A 15,343-nucleotide genomic window follows, 5' to 3' on the forward strand; every position below is an offset into this window, starting at 1 on the left:
ATTGAGAAAAAACGATTTTTGAGAAATTGCTGTATCTCAGAAAGTACTTGACCGATTGAGCTGAAATAGTAGTACCAATTATGTGACGAAATGTCAGATTTTTAGCTTCAACTTTAGTCCTTTTTCAGTGAAGATTTATAAAAATTTTCCGACAAATTCGCACACACATGCCGACAAACATACCACCCATACATACCACCCATGCGTAATCATGGTGTCACTCGCTGATGTAATCAATTGTAATCCCAGTGAAATCAATGTATTGATTGTAATCACATGATTACCATATTTTTAATCAAGTTTTGGTAATCAAGTGGTAGTCATTTGTAATCACTGTAATCATTTGTAATCAGTGTAATCTTTCGTAGTTTGAACAGAATTTCAATGAAATATTTCATTTTTCAATGACACGATTTCCTGAAATTTCAGTGGAACTTGACCACGATAAAAATTTTCGGAATTTGGCACGGAAAAGTCTGACGAAAATTTCCAACAGTGTACAATTTGCTTCCATTCAGAAACAAAAAAAAACCGTGTTGGTGTCAGAAACCCGTGCTTTACCAACCCATCACATCATCTTGAGTTATTGTCAAACTCGTGGGTATTGCCTCCTCGAAAAACGATTATCTCGCGGGCACGGCTGCGCATTTCCACGGGATTGTAGACTTGCACTATGATTCCCTCAGTTGCATTAACAAGTAACACGCGATGCTGGTAAATGCACTGTGACCACGCAACATCATCGATCATCCTTCTGTTATACCCTTGGATAATATAACATGTTGATTAATGTACTTTGAATTTGACGTGTTTCTCCGTCCAGCTACAGTGGTGCAGTTGCCACGTTAAATAGATTTGCATGGAAAACCTCATTGAATTATCTCTCAGTAGTCATCAAGTCATTATTAACGAAGGCTGATGATTTTTCCAATTTTCTTTTCTTTTCTTCCAAAAACATTGAACTTTTAAAACTCAACAATGAAAGAAATTCAATATGGCTATCCATTTTGCTCCTTTAATCTGCGAGATAGAGGAAAAAATTGAAAATTAAAAACCCCCGACGAAAAAGTCATCTTTTCTATACATAAGTATTGAGAACAACCAAAAAAAAAATATCAAAAATTTTGAGGCCAGATCTCGTACAATATTTAGCGGAACGGCCCCTATACACTGTTCACTGATGCCACATTAATGTCATAAATTACTACAGATTAACGCAATAAAGTACTCCCCATGTTTTCAGTATTTTTTTTCTCGGGATAATCCAGCATGTGGTCTGCAATTTCAGCTTCACGTGCATATATTTGTCAACCTGGGGCACGGCAAATGGTTTTACCACCCATAGTTTTTTCCGGGTCTACACAGACCGGAAATTCTCCGTCCTTTTTTTTACCCGTATATTTTTTTCTGCTCAACCCTCTGCTCAATGCAGCAGAGCTTCCATCAGTGGAGCTTTTACCCCTGTGCATTCATCTCGTTTTAGATGATCAGGTGAAAGTGCACGTATTCTATCTATTGTACGTGAATAATCCGATTGAAATTTATAAAGGCTTGTGAAGGGAAATCCCTACAATGTGAGTTCATTTGTTGAAAAAATTATCTTTTGTCAGTTTTTCTGGTTTTTCATATTTTCCGTGTTTTATATCTTCAATAAGAGGATTTTATGTCATTATTGCGGAAGTAATGTTTTCATTTTTGGCCGTTTTTACAATTTTATGAGATTTTTTATTTGACACACAACATTTTCATGGCTGGACATGAATTTTTGGCAATAAAAATCATGTTGAAAATCCAATACTTTCGGGGGATTTTATACTGTAGACTTTTATTACTAGAATGAAAAATCGACAATTTTTTCCCTTTTCTGCATAGAAAAAACAGTTGATACGAAAATGCAATACAATCTAGCTAATCGGAAAGCGAAGAGAATTTCAAGAACTTCTATTTGAAATCTAGAAGAAAGTGGGAGCGACCGGATAAACCCTTTTATAACCGGATTTATCAAAAATGAAATTTTAATTGAGACTTCATTTAAGGACATGATCTATTCTCACTCGCTTGACCCTTATATGTGCGTTTTCCATTTGACTCATGGGACAGATATTCGTTTGTAAAAATTTCCACATATTGGGTGGTTCATGACGAAAATTAATGATGAAAAACGTATTTTAATGCATTTTTCGACAGACGTCACAAGACTTTCCGAGCCATTCGAATTCAATAGAAATAGTAGTCTTTCTCACCTGAATTAGCCAAAGTAGGAGTAGTCTCCATGTGTGATCTGCCCACCAAAAATTGTGGTGGTTGTTTCGGCTTCAATCAATATCTTGACGAGCGTTCTTTCCACTTGCTTTGTTTCATCATACTTCATTTGAATTTGAATTGTATGCGTGTTACTAATTGATAGATGTACGTTTTCATGATGATTCTAATTGTACTCTTACTGCAGTAATCAATTCTTATCAGTGTAGGATCATAATCATGATAACACAGGATATTTTATTGGAATAAATGAACGTATATTTAAATTAAAATCGAATTAATAAAGATACATAGTCAAAAGAGCTAAATTGCTCTACATCTTCACGCGACATTCATCCGATTACAACTGATTCTTTCGTCATTCCCTCATTCGGCCAAAACACTCTATTCCTTGTCTATTTCAAAAATGTCCTCTCACTCGCACTCATTCCTAGCGAATACATCCTTTCTCCCAAAAAAGGATCTCACTGTTCTTTACACAGGCCACCCTCAGTCACTCAAGAAACTCTCAAACCAAACACGATTGTAATAAATCTGTCACACAGCATAAATACATTTCCGTTCCGGCGGGCGCAAAGTTACATTTCCCTCCCTAATAGAGGAATCGACTGTACCGACAGAGGTTTTCTGTGGTTTGCTCCGTCTCTCGCGGGAGCAAATGCGGTACAGTGTAGCAAGTCGACCACAGCCGCAAGGTTAGGTAGAGGGTAGATGGCGGAGTCAACCAAAGGGTTTAAAATGCCTTAAATAAAAATAAAAGAATCTTTTTTTGGTGAATTCCACAAAAACCAGTCAATCATCCCAAAAACCAAGCAACAACCTGATACCAAAATACATTTAATCTCCCAACAGGAGAAATTCATTTGCATGGCAATTAATTCAGACAAGAAAATGTTTCATTAAGTTTGAAGTTGCTATCAGCAACTCCAAGAAGAACTCCTCCACTCCTTTTTATCCTCCTCCTCCATTCTCGTTTACGCCCTACTGTTCCAGTTGAAAATCACCAGCAGTTGCTGTACGCGCGATAATATTGTTCAACCGAGTTCTCGACAAACGCGTAGACAACCCCTATACCGTCCCAATCTATTCTACCCCAATCGTCCGAGCGCACAGTGTCTTTTGGTGTTGGGGAATGGAGAAGGGGTTTAATTAAACTTTACTTACGTCCAACAGTTTTACCTGTCTATGAGTGTGCTACTGACTTTTGGTGCTTTCAAATGGGAATTTAATTCGTTTCTTCATCGGAGAAACTTTTCAACTTGGAAAAACACTCTGAAGTTAATTGACAATTAATTTTTGAATTGAATTGGATGAGGGCGGGGGTACTGGTGTAGTCTATCTGGCTGAGTAGCTGAGAAAATTTTCGATTTATGTAAGATGAGCAGTCTAATTATGGAACACAAGGTCAATTACAAGGTTTAATTATTCAATTATGATCAAGGCTCTGTAACCCTGCGCACCGTTAGTGTCTTTAGGATTCAAAAGGCTACAAGGGTCTCAGGGTACACCAAGGTTACAAGGGTCAAGAGAGTCAAAATCCCTTATTTGATTATAAATCTATTTGATGTTACAAGAAGGAGTAACGGGGGGGACCTTTGTAACCCTGAGGATTTTTGAGGCCTTTAGGGTCACAAGGGCTACAAGCCTCTCAGGGTACACCAAGGTTACAAGGGTCAAGAGGCTCAAAATCCTTTATTTGATTATAAAAGTCTATTTGATGTTACACGAAGGGGTAACGGAGGAGACCTTTGTGACCCTGCGGATCCTTGGGGCCTTTAGGATCAAAAGGGCTTTAAAGATCTCAGAGTACACCAAGGTTACAAGGGTCAAGAGTATCAAAATCCCTTATTTGATTATAAGTCAATTTGATGTTACAAGAAGAGGTAACGGGGAGACCTTTGCGACCCTGCGGCCCCTTGAGGCCTTTAGGGTCAAAAGGGCCACAAGGGTCTCAGCGGACACCAAGTTTACAAGGATCAAGAGGGCCAAAATCCCTTATTTGATTATAAAAGTCTATTTGATGATACAAGAAGAGGTAACGGGGAGACCTTTGCGACCCTGCGGACCCTTGAGGCCTTTAGGGTCAAAAGGGCCATAAGGTTCAAAAGGGCTACAAGGGTCTCACAAAGTTTAAATGGGACTTTCTACGTTTTTGGACGATTATTTATTAAAAAATAGTGATTATCATGATTAATACAAGTGAATTCTTATTCTTAACTTTTTACTTTTTGATATCTAATTTAAACATCGCATCTTTACACTCATCTCAATAGAAATATTCGACTAATGATGTGTTCACCGCAGCTACACGTGCGTATGATCATTTACCTCACAAAAGCCTCAACATAGTGGGGCAAAATCGTCCAGTATCCCACAATTCCACTCCTCCTTTCTCGAACTCAACTAGCCATTACAAACCCCATTCTCCCCGCAAAAGAAAAATACCCGTCAAGCACCATAAACCGATTCAACCCGCGTAAGAATTGCATCTTCAAATACCGTAAACGGAAAAATCACGATAAATTGCTTTTTACAATTGAATCAACGGTTCGAGGAAATTCCCTCGCGATGACTTGGCGGGAAACTTACCCGCCAATTCCCTGTTTGAAAAAAAATACTCGGATTAGAGATAATGGGCAGTAAAACAACAACGAGAGGAATGATGTTGCGCAATAGAGATCACAGAGCGTGTCTTCCGGTTGTAAAGAGTTTCGCAGACGCACGCGACAATGCCTAGGGCTTCATCGTTTTTTTTTTTAAACTTCTCGGCACAAGTGTAACGCGTCCAACAGTCATGTATGATGTCTTGCATCCGGCGGACATCAGACGGATCGAATGAAGACATAAAATATGAATAACGTGATGTATTCCAACTTAGTTGCTCGACTTTTTTGTTAAACAAATGTTCCATTCAATTCCCGTTAATTTTGTTGTTGTTGTGGTGCTGCCGATATTGTGTTGTTTGTTTATATTCGTGATTGTGACGAAGTTCGAGGATTTATTCAATCAATTTTATCACCATTCGTTCCCTCTGTGATTATCGATGTTAATTAGATCGAGAATATCATCAATTTCATTGTGTTCGTTACTCTGGATGAACTCAATCAATTAAACATTAACTCCTGCATCGGGTTTGCATATTGTTGCTGTTGCAATGACCACACACTGTGTTTGAGGGTGAACTCAGGGCAGGAGAGCATTGGCATAATCGATTGTGCCAGTTTTCCGTGGATTCACGAGTTTTGTTAATTAGTTTTAATTGATACGGTTGTGGTTTTTGGGGAGCTCCGGCAGACCGAAATATTTTCGGTGGAATGAATTCCAATGACCAATTACTGAAGCGAAAACCTTTTTTGAATTTGTTTTTTATACGGTGTAGTATGGACTATTAGGGTGACTTAATCAGTTCAGATTTAACGGGGTGTTCAGTGAGAGTTTATTGAAAGAGATTGAAGTGATTATCTTTTTTTTAAATTTAAAATTAATGCTCACACTAGTCGGCCGTTTGCGCCTGTCCAAAATAACAACCTTCGGGATTGTAAGAGCTATAATGGTGCTAAATTCCAAATTGCAGTCCCCATTCTTTCTGAAGTTATCGGGCGTACAAGAATGAGAAAATTTTAAAAAAACGGAAATATCTCGAAAATTTTGTGTGAATGAGTGTAGATATTTTTATTGATCTAGATAGAAACCGTCGAGACGAGTATTTTGAAAGAAGAAAAAATCAAATTGAATTGCACGCCAAGTTGGTTGATTTGGAATTTTTATTAACTGGTTTTTATTACTTTATTTTCATAATTTCCATTTTTTTCGTCGGTTTTCCTTAGTTGGATTCAGAACCTCTATGTATTCAGTGCTTCTATGCATTCGTGATTTCACCACTTTTTGTAAACAGACCGCTCGGACCCGTTCTTGGCTGTTTTTTTTGCAAAAATTTGTTTTTGTTTTTGGGGAGATTTCACACATTTTTGTAATGACATATCTTTAATCCTGCAGTTCATTATATAGAGAGTAACGCTCGTCTTGAGCTTGTGTTCTTCTGCAAATTTTTTTTCGGGGTGATTCATCCTGAAAAAATGCTGTGGTCAACACATACTTTGCCTAAATAATGGGGAAACCTGAGGCAAAGTGAAATGTTTGCCATCAAATCGAAATCCGAACATTTTTGTTTGTAAACAAGGATATCAAGCGAGAAATTAAGAATCAAAGATCATAACAAAAGTTGCACTTGACTCCGTTTGGATAGTATTGTAGTCACGGGTATTCAAACTTCGGTAAACGGCGCGTATAGAATTCACCAATTACTTTTGAATATCGGTGTTACGTCAGACTACACAGTCAACTCCCTACACTTATCCGACGTCAGTAGCAGTGATACCAGCTTTCCCACTATAATCTCCGCTTAGAGGGTTTAGAGAAATGGATCAACGAAAATCCCAACCCCTGATTCATGAAAAAATTTTCTCAGTAAACTATTGTCCATAAAATTTGAAAAAATTACAATAGGGACTCGAATAATGGATGAAACCATTTATGAAATCTAAAATGTCCTGGGATGTAATAAACAATGCAAAAAAAGCGTAAATATATTTGGGGGGTGCAGGGGCAAGTTGACTCGCGTATATGACAGTAGCGTACCCGTCCTTGGTGACGGGACGCAATTGCATCGCTTGATTTTAATTCATTTACATAGAGGCCATCCAGATGAGTATTTTGAAAGAAGAAAAATGGAAATCGGTGCAGTGATTTTTGAGATATTGAGGAAAATAGAAATTTAACCTAGTTGTTATTTAATAATTTCTTTTTAAAAATAATCGCCGTCAAAACAAAAACTTTTTTTCTCCGTGTTGGAAATTAAATGCATCACGAAAAATCTCGGTGTGAAAAAATTTTCTCCATGGTTGTTTCATCAAGCCCACCAACTCTCAACAACTGTGAGAAAAAAGGCGGAAAAAGAAATTCTCTCAGCTCACAGCACAGAGTATAAACACAGCCGTTGAATGTGTGAGAATATTGTCCGTTATTCGCTGGTATTTTATTCCTCATTTTAACTCGCTGAGACCATTCAAGTCCTCAATAATAAGAACCACCATTCATTTTTTTCCCCGCCACACGAACGTCGGTTTCCCGCCACTTCGACTGGTCACATGCCTCCAACAATTTTCCGATTTATTCTTCACCATCTGCTCGCTCATCGCATGAAAGAGTTAATCCTATTTTTCCGAGGTGTAACTTGTTGCCTACGGTTGATTAAAATGTCAGGAGAAGATTGCAGCTCATTCGTTCGCTGGGAAAGAATTCTAAAGATTTTCACAGCATTTCCACCTCTTTCCCTCTTCGCTGCACATTATTTCACTCTCTATATTGAAAAATTACGGGTAACAGGGGAAGCTGGTATAGCATTTTTTTCCTGGGTTTAATCGAGTTGAAAGTTTATGAAACACGCGGACTAAAAATATTAAGGTGAGGAACGCTCTTAGTAGGTAATTGAAATTTCCTATTTCTTTGATAATTTTCTCAATTCTGGTTTCAATCAATCAAAGTAGGGTAGCTGGTGCATGTACCTCCTATCTAAGGGAACCCGAGTGGAAATTGCTTCAGGCCCACCTGAAGCACGATCAGAACTTGATCAGGTTTTTGTAAGGTCCGACTGATCCGATGATTCCTGATGAGAACTTACCAAGTTCTGATCCAGCAGATCGGATCCGAAAAACTGCAGGATGATTCAGATCAAGTTCTGATCAGGTAGGCACGATTTCCCCCGGAGGTCGGCTGCCTGACCCCAATTTGATCAAATTCCGATTTGATATCTTTGATCGGCATTTGAACGGGGTCAATTGAAGAGAAAATGATCAGATTCAGATCCGGTACACCTGACATTAATTTTAATAAATTTTTCGGATAATTTAATTAACTATTATTATACTATTCAAATTAACTTTTATCAACCATTATCAATAATTATTTTCAATCTTTAAAAAGGATCATTATACTATAATTAAAATAAATTAAATTAATTTAATTTAATGAATTTAATTTAATTAATCAATTTAATTAACAGCCAGCCCTTCTCAAATGGACAGAAGGGAGGGATGATGATGCCGTAAATACGTATTAGAGGAGTATCAAACTTACACGCAAATGATTTTGAGAAAAATATTACCAAATGTCAATTTATTTATTAGTGTTATTGTTATTATCATTATTATTATTCATTAATGAAGTAAATAAAAATTTAATTGAACATATTTTATCTCTGAGAATACACACGCACATCCGCGAGATCAGGAATAATCGTAAATTCAACGAATACCGATAAAAATCATATAGGCAATGTACAGTTTACTCCATAGTAATAGCGCGATAGCGTAGTGGTTAGGGCATAGGATGGGCAATCATAGGGTCCCCGGTTCGATCCCTAGCATCGGTAAAAAAATAATAAGCTTTTTCAGACGTAATAACAGTATAGAGATTCATTAAGAGAGGCGGCCTACGGTGGAAGAATTGAATTATCTTTTGTTTTGGATTAATTATCATTGATAATTTTTATTGATACTGACAGACAGGTCATCCGGTTTTCATACAGTTGACTTGATCAAGTTCGGATCCATTCGTCCTGATCAAATCCGGATTGGTCAGAGGCGTTACATGTCTGGTCAAGACCGGATCCGTCAACTTGATCAATACCTGATCAGTGGTCAGGTCTAACCTGATCCAAACTTGATCAAGACCTGACCGGAATTTCCATTCGGGAAATGAGTCTTTTTTCCAGCTTGGCACTCTATAAAGAGTCATAAACGATTAGAATGGCTTCTTCGAGGTGTTTACTCGAAAATGTGAAGAGGAGAGTTTTTTTATTAACATTAAACATATTTAATTATGTAATCCAATTGTCATCGGCCAGTGAGCGATGGAATCAAACTTTGAGGGTAATACCGCCCGGCATGCGTCCAAGACCGCCTACTTTGTTTTGATGACTTTTTTTAGCAATGCAGACCAACTGTTATAATTTTTCCTATTTTCATCCTCCGTTTCCATTCTTTGGCTCCATTTTGAGAAAGATTTCACGTGAATAATAATAAATTATCCTGAATTTACCCGATGTTCCAGTGGCCACCGACTACCCCAAACAATCAAGCTGTTACTCAACCGCCCTCTAGCTCCAGAGTCTAGCAGCCCTATAGTAACCCTGGGCGGAATTACCCACAAACGCGGAGGCTGATAAAATAGCCAATAATAACTGATGAAGATATTTTTCTGCTATCGAGAAGGTCGCATTGGATGTGGAAATGTATAACGAACATATATTTCCATGTATTTCAATAATTTCTTCGTAAAAAAAATATGAGACTTCCTTATCGTGATTGTTCAATAATGAAATCCCCTGACATTTCAATGAAACTGTCACTTAATAATAGTAAAAAAAATTTCAATAAGTGTGCTGCAAGTTTCAGCCAATAATTTTCAGCTTGAATTCATTCGATTTGAAAGTAACAAATGCTGGAAATAATCGAAGAAAACGAGGGATTCGGTAACGACTTCACATATTTCCATTCCACTCGGCCATTGTTCTCTTTCACCTCGGTGACTCCGCCAATTACCAACGCAGAGCCGATTATCATCGGTACGAAAACATACTGCGTAGGTATATCGTTCGACATAATCACAGAAACGAAACAATTATTATCATCATGTGAAGTAGACATTAATGAGGGGAGAAGGCAAATGTGTCATTGGGTTAAGCGAATGCAATCGTTGGACCTTAATGAAAATATATTCTGTCTTGGTGGATGGGTTTTTTGTTATGCACTGGTGAACACGGCCAGGTCACTTTCTTGTTCAGTTTGGGTTTAACAACTTGAGGCTTATTTTGTTGAGGAGAGGACGAGAATGAATGAATCCTATGTCTTGAAGTACACTAAAAGAAAAACAAACACGTTGTCGAACAAGTCTTGTTTGGGCCAACAAAATCGCTAGTTGAAAATTGCCAAAAAATAATTTGTTTGGTTTGAATTTGAAAGTCTCAAACATGAATGATTGTTCTGCTTTCGACAGCGACGAAATATTTGTCTCAAGAGGCGGATAAGTCACACCAGACGGTGCCTTTTCAGGATGAAAATATCTTATATACCTAGAGGAAAATTTATCAACAAATATTTTATCCCTAAGTTACAAGATTGCTATCATATCATTATTATTGTTTCATTTAAGGGTTAATTTCTTGTCTGTGATTATTAGACAGCCGAAATGAAAAACTACTATCCCTTATTTCGCATAAAACAAAGATTTTTCGGGAACAAAATACATATGGGAGTATCGAATAACGAAGGAGTAGTGCTAAAAATGGCATTTCTTGCGTGTACAGAGTGCAATTTTTTGAACTACTAAATCTATTTTTGCGACAAAATTCCGGCGCACCTCTCATTTTCATTCCGGCGCACTCTCTGCATGCTTGGCACGAAAAAATCCTTTTTTGATCATTTTCAAAAAACGATTTTCTTGGCACAAGTAAGACTCGTTTGAGAACTTTGTCGTTTTTTTCTCAGTGTATGTCCATAGAAAACAGGGTGTTCTTACGATTGCTCTTATTTTTTATACATAATGTTTATGATATTCTCCAGCTACTGAAAAAAATTAGAAGTAGCTGTACTACACAGTTTAAAAAATGAACAGTAAAAAAATGTAAATTTCATGAAATTTCTTGTTTGATGCAAACAATTAATTAAAAAATAATTTATTATTTGATTCCAACAGTTATTGCTGCCTTCATCAACGACATTTGAGGATAGAAAAGCTCCATAACTTATGAGAATGCAATAAATTAAATCATTTCAAATTTTTATCCCCATTTCAAGATTAAGTTTCTAACAGATCAATTGAAGAAAATCCGGTTTTCTAAATTCGTTGAAATTTCATATAGGAATGCATGAAAATTAAGACATGAGTTTATTCTCATTACGTGAGATGTACTCCCACTCTATGGATAAATTCCGAAAAAGCCAAAGGCTAGTATTTGCATAATATCCCCCAGTACTGTGGACAGCTCTCGAAAACTTTACTCACTGACATTCACCTGGGAGACATGAAACTTGGATACAGTTTTACATTTGAGAACGACTTCACCATTTCATCCTCCTTTGAGGAACTATCTTGTCTCGGTAGATAACCCGAGTAATATCCTCACATGTCCACATCCGTATTCTCCAGTTTCATTTCCTCCCCATGAGTGACGAAACAGTCCTTTCTCTCAAAAATAGCAATTTCTCAATTGGAGGAAATTTTAACATCCCCCAATGGAGTCGAAAGTGCTCATCAAAAGACCAGTAAAATTTTCTCCGAAAGAAATTAATGACGTGGTGTCCCGATTGTTTCAAATATACTTTTCATCACTTGTGCGTAAAGCAAAATTTTACGCTTCGCGTAAAATCCCACTTTCTACACATCGCGATGAAGACTAGGGTTCGATACACGTGGGAGAAGTGCTCTTTGACCCTTGGGAGGTTAGCCTTCGGCGAGCGCTCTACACCTCCCACGGGTCAAAAAACACTTTATCGTCACTGAGGCCAGAAGTAGTACTTGCGGAGGCCATGTTCAGACGGGATAAATGACGTTTAGCAGGACGATACCGTAAAACGAGACCAGCCCGGGGACGAAAAGTCAAACGAGTCAAGATTTGGACAGTACTGGGATCCGAGCTGCCGAGTCTTGTGTGCCGATCCTCAGTCGGCCTTGGCCCAGCCTCGGCTAGCTATTGGTTTGATAACGTTGGGCCGATATTGGTTGCCAAGCATTGGTCGATGATCGGCACCAGTGACCCACCCAATACTTATTTTTAATAGTTGAAAAAATTAATTAATACATTATTTTTTTATAATTTAATTTATATGCCTCGGCTAATCCTTCCTAAAGAAACCGATAACTGCTGATAATGATGAGTGATAAGTTGGACTCACCGGGATTGAATCCTGGAACCTTCGGGTTGTTAGTCCTTGACTTTACCCGGTTTACCCACTCGGCCACCGTAGAGTTGTTAGTTACGAAGAAGTTCATCAGCTATATGAATTAAATATTGTATTCTTATTTGATTTTCTAATTTTCTTTAATTATAAAACTCAATATAGGTATGGTAAACACCCTATTTACTAATAATCAATAAATAATGAGTTTATAGCGTTCCCAAGAATGGAAGTGAGTGAATTTGTGTTTATTAATATGGAAAATGAAGATCGTTTTTTCTCCTAGGTGATTTGTAGAAATTGAGAATTTTTCAGCCTCCTAATTATTTCCCCCGTTTGACCGTTATCATAATTTGACCCTTATAAGAGTTTGACCCTCAAGGTCTCCTTTGAACCTTATATGGACCTTACGATGGTCTGACCCTTAGCATCTGTTTACGCGTTTTCCTGTACGATCCGTTCGACCCCTATGATCATTCGACCTTTTATAAAAGCCTCCAACCCTTATAAGTAGTTTTGTTTTTACCCCTATTTGACCCTTATGACCCTCGCGACCCTTGTGAATGTTTGGCCCGTTGGATTATTGCGCTCGGTTTCCCTCCTAGATANCACCTCCCACGGGTCAAAAAACACTTTATCGTCACTGAGGCCAGAAGTAGTACTTGCGGAGGCCATGTTCAGACGGGATAAATGACGTTTAGCAGGACGATACCGTAAAACGAGACCAGCCCGGGGACGAAAAGTCAAACGAGTCAAGATTTGGACAGTACTGGGATCCGAGCTGCCGAGTCTTGTGTGCCGATCCTCAGTCGGCCTTGGCCCAGCCTCGGCTAGCTATTGGTTTGATAACGTTGGGCCGATATTGGTTGCCAAGCATTGGTCGATGATCGGCACCAGTGACCCACCCAATACTTATTTTTAATAGTTGAAAAAATTAATTAATACATTATTTTTTTATAATTTAATTTATATGCCTCGGCTAATCCTTCCTAAAGAAACCGATAACTGCTGATAATGATGAGTGATAAGTTGGACTCACCGGGATTGAATCCTGGAACCTTCGGGTTGTTAGTCCTTGACTTTACCCGGTTTACCCACTCGGCCACCGTAGAGTTGTTAGTTACGAAGAAGTTCATCAGCTATATGAATTAAATATTGTATTCTTATTTGATTTTCTAATTTTCTTTAATTATAAAACTCAATATAGGTATGGTAAACACCCTATTTACTAATAATCAATAAATAATGAGTTTATAGCGTTCCCAAGAATGGAAGTGAGTGAATTTGTGTTTATTAATATGGAAAATGAAGATCGTTTTTTCTCCTAGGTGATTTGTAGAAATTGAGAATTTTTCAGCCTCCTAATTATTTCCCCCGTTTGACCGTTATCATAATTTGACCCTTATAAGAGTTTGACCCTCAAGGTCTCCTTTGAACCTTATATGGACCTTACGATGGTCTGACCCTTAGCATCTGTTTACGCGTTTTCCTGTACGATCCGTTCGACCCCTATGATCATTCGACCTTTTATAAAAGCCTCCAACCCTTATAAGTAGTTTTGTTTTTACCCCTATTTGACCCTTATGACCCTCGCGACCCTTGTGAATGTTTGGCCCGTTGGATTATTGCGCTCGGTTTCCCTCCTAGATAGTGACCTTAATGAAGGTTTGACTCTTGAGATCGGTTGACTTCTCTTTCCTGTTTGACCCTTATCAAGTCTCGGTGTCTGAAGTTTACCCAATTATTGGTCGAGACCCGGGATTCGACCAATGGCCATGTGACATGCCAATTTTAGGCCGAGGCTTGGCTCATTCAAGTATTGGTAATTCGGTCCCGGGCCTTTTTTTCTCAATATGGTGTTCTTCAATCAAGAACATCCGGGCTCACAAATTAACAGCATTTTTATTCTCGAATCGATAATGTTTTCAGTTTTTACATTAATCAATTCATATTTATGAATCCTTCGCTATCCAAACTAGGAATTGAGTCATCTAGGATGTTGGCTCAATTTACCCACTTTATCCTCCAAAAATCGACCAAGAAAGTACCTCAGACCTCTCCTTCCCCGCAATTACCCTCAATACGTCCAGAAAACGTTGAAAAATCTGGAGAAAATCAGTTCTCCCCTATTTCCATCTGTCATTTACCCTTTTACACGACAACCCAATCCACCGTCATGTCGCTGACACGAGTAACTTTGCTGGTGAATGCATAAACGATGTGACGAGGCAATAAATCTGGGATCAGAGTATATGGGCCCACACAAACTCTAGCTCAAATGTTGGTTTGTATGGGAAGTGAAACTAGCGGGTTAGATCTAGAGAGAGAACGAATTTAAACTACTTGGTACTCTGCGTTTATGCATCAGACAACAAAGCGTATGTGGGGATTGGCGAAGCGGGGATTGGTGAATCGGGCGTTTTTCCTGCAGACAGGACAAAAGACGAATGGGTGATGTATCGGCTTTCACTCGTTTTACTTCCTCCGCTCGAACGGGGAAAAAATAGATAACGTATGCAAGTAGGGTATTGCACTGGCGCATGTTGAGGTGTAGTTTTTTAGGCTGATTTGATGGTGATGGACTCTGGAATGGGTGTTGCTTGAATTTGTTGCGCAATTAGTTGCGTCTACGGATTTGTAGGTTCTATCCACAGATTCACATAAAAAACAAAAACAAAAATTCATTAACTGGATCTGAAATTCGATTTATGTTAAGGAATACGTGACACAACTCGGTGTTTGGTGTCTGTACCGCTCAACGGGTAATGCTGAACGGAAAAAAAAATTTTTCTTTCTTTATTATGCAAACATTTAATAACAAGTAATTTCAACAGAAATTTTCAATTTTCTCTCGTGGAAACATCGTTTAAAAAAATCCACATAATTTCCTCCTCAATTCTTAAAATATTTCGACCCCAGAATTTGAAAGTTTTCAAATTTTCAGTTCGCCCGTAATTGAATGGAGTGCGAAATATATGTTCGTTATACATTTCCACATCCATTGCGACCTTTTCGATAGCAGAAAAATATCTTCATCAGTTAGTATTGGCTATTTTATCAGCCTCCGCGCTTGTGGATAATCCGCCCCGAGTTTGTGGGATTGTGGGTAATGCTACTCAGGGTTT

At 38.1% G+C, this 15,343-nt stretch overlaps 1 protein-coding gene across 1 annotated transcript in view; it reads left to right on the plus strand.

The window, feature by feature from the left end:
- The window catches only part of LOC107039120, a 163,919-nt gene that overhangs the window by 74,157 nt on the left and 74,419 nt on the right, over positions 1 to 15,343 (plus strand). The window lies entirely within an intron of this gene.

Source organism: Diachasma alloeum, unplaced genomic scaffold, assembly GCF_001412515.2.
Source record: "Diachasma alloeum isolate Michigan unplaced genomic scaffold, Dall2.0 Dall_scaffold_00294, whole genome shotgun sequence".
Taxonomy (NCBI): Eukaryota; Metazoa; Arthropoda; class Insecta; order Hymenoptera; family Braconidae; genus Diachasma; species Diachasma alloeum.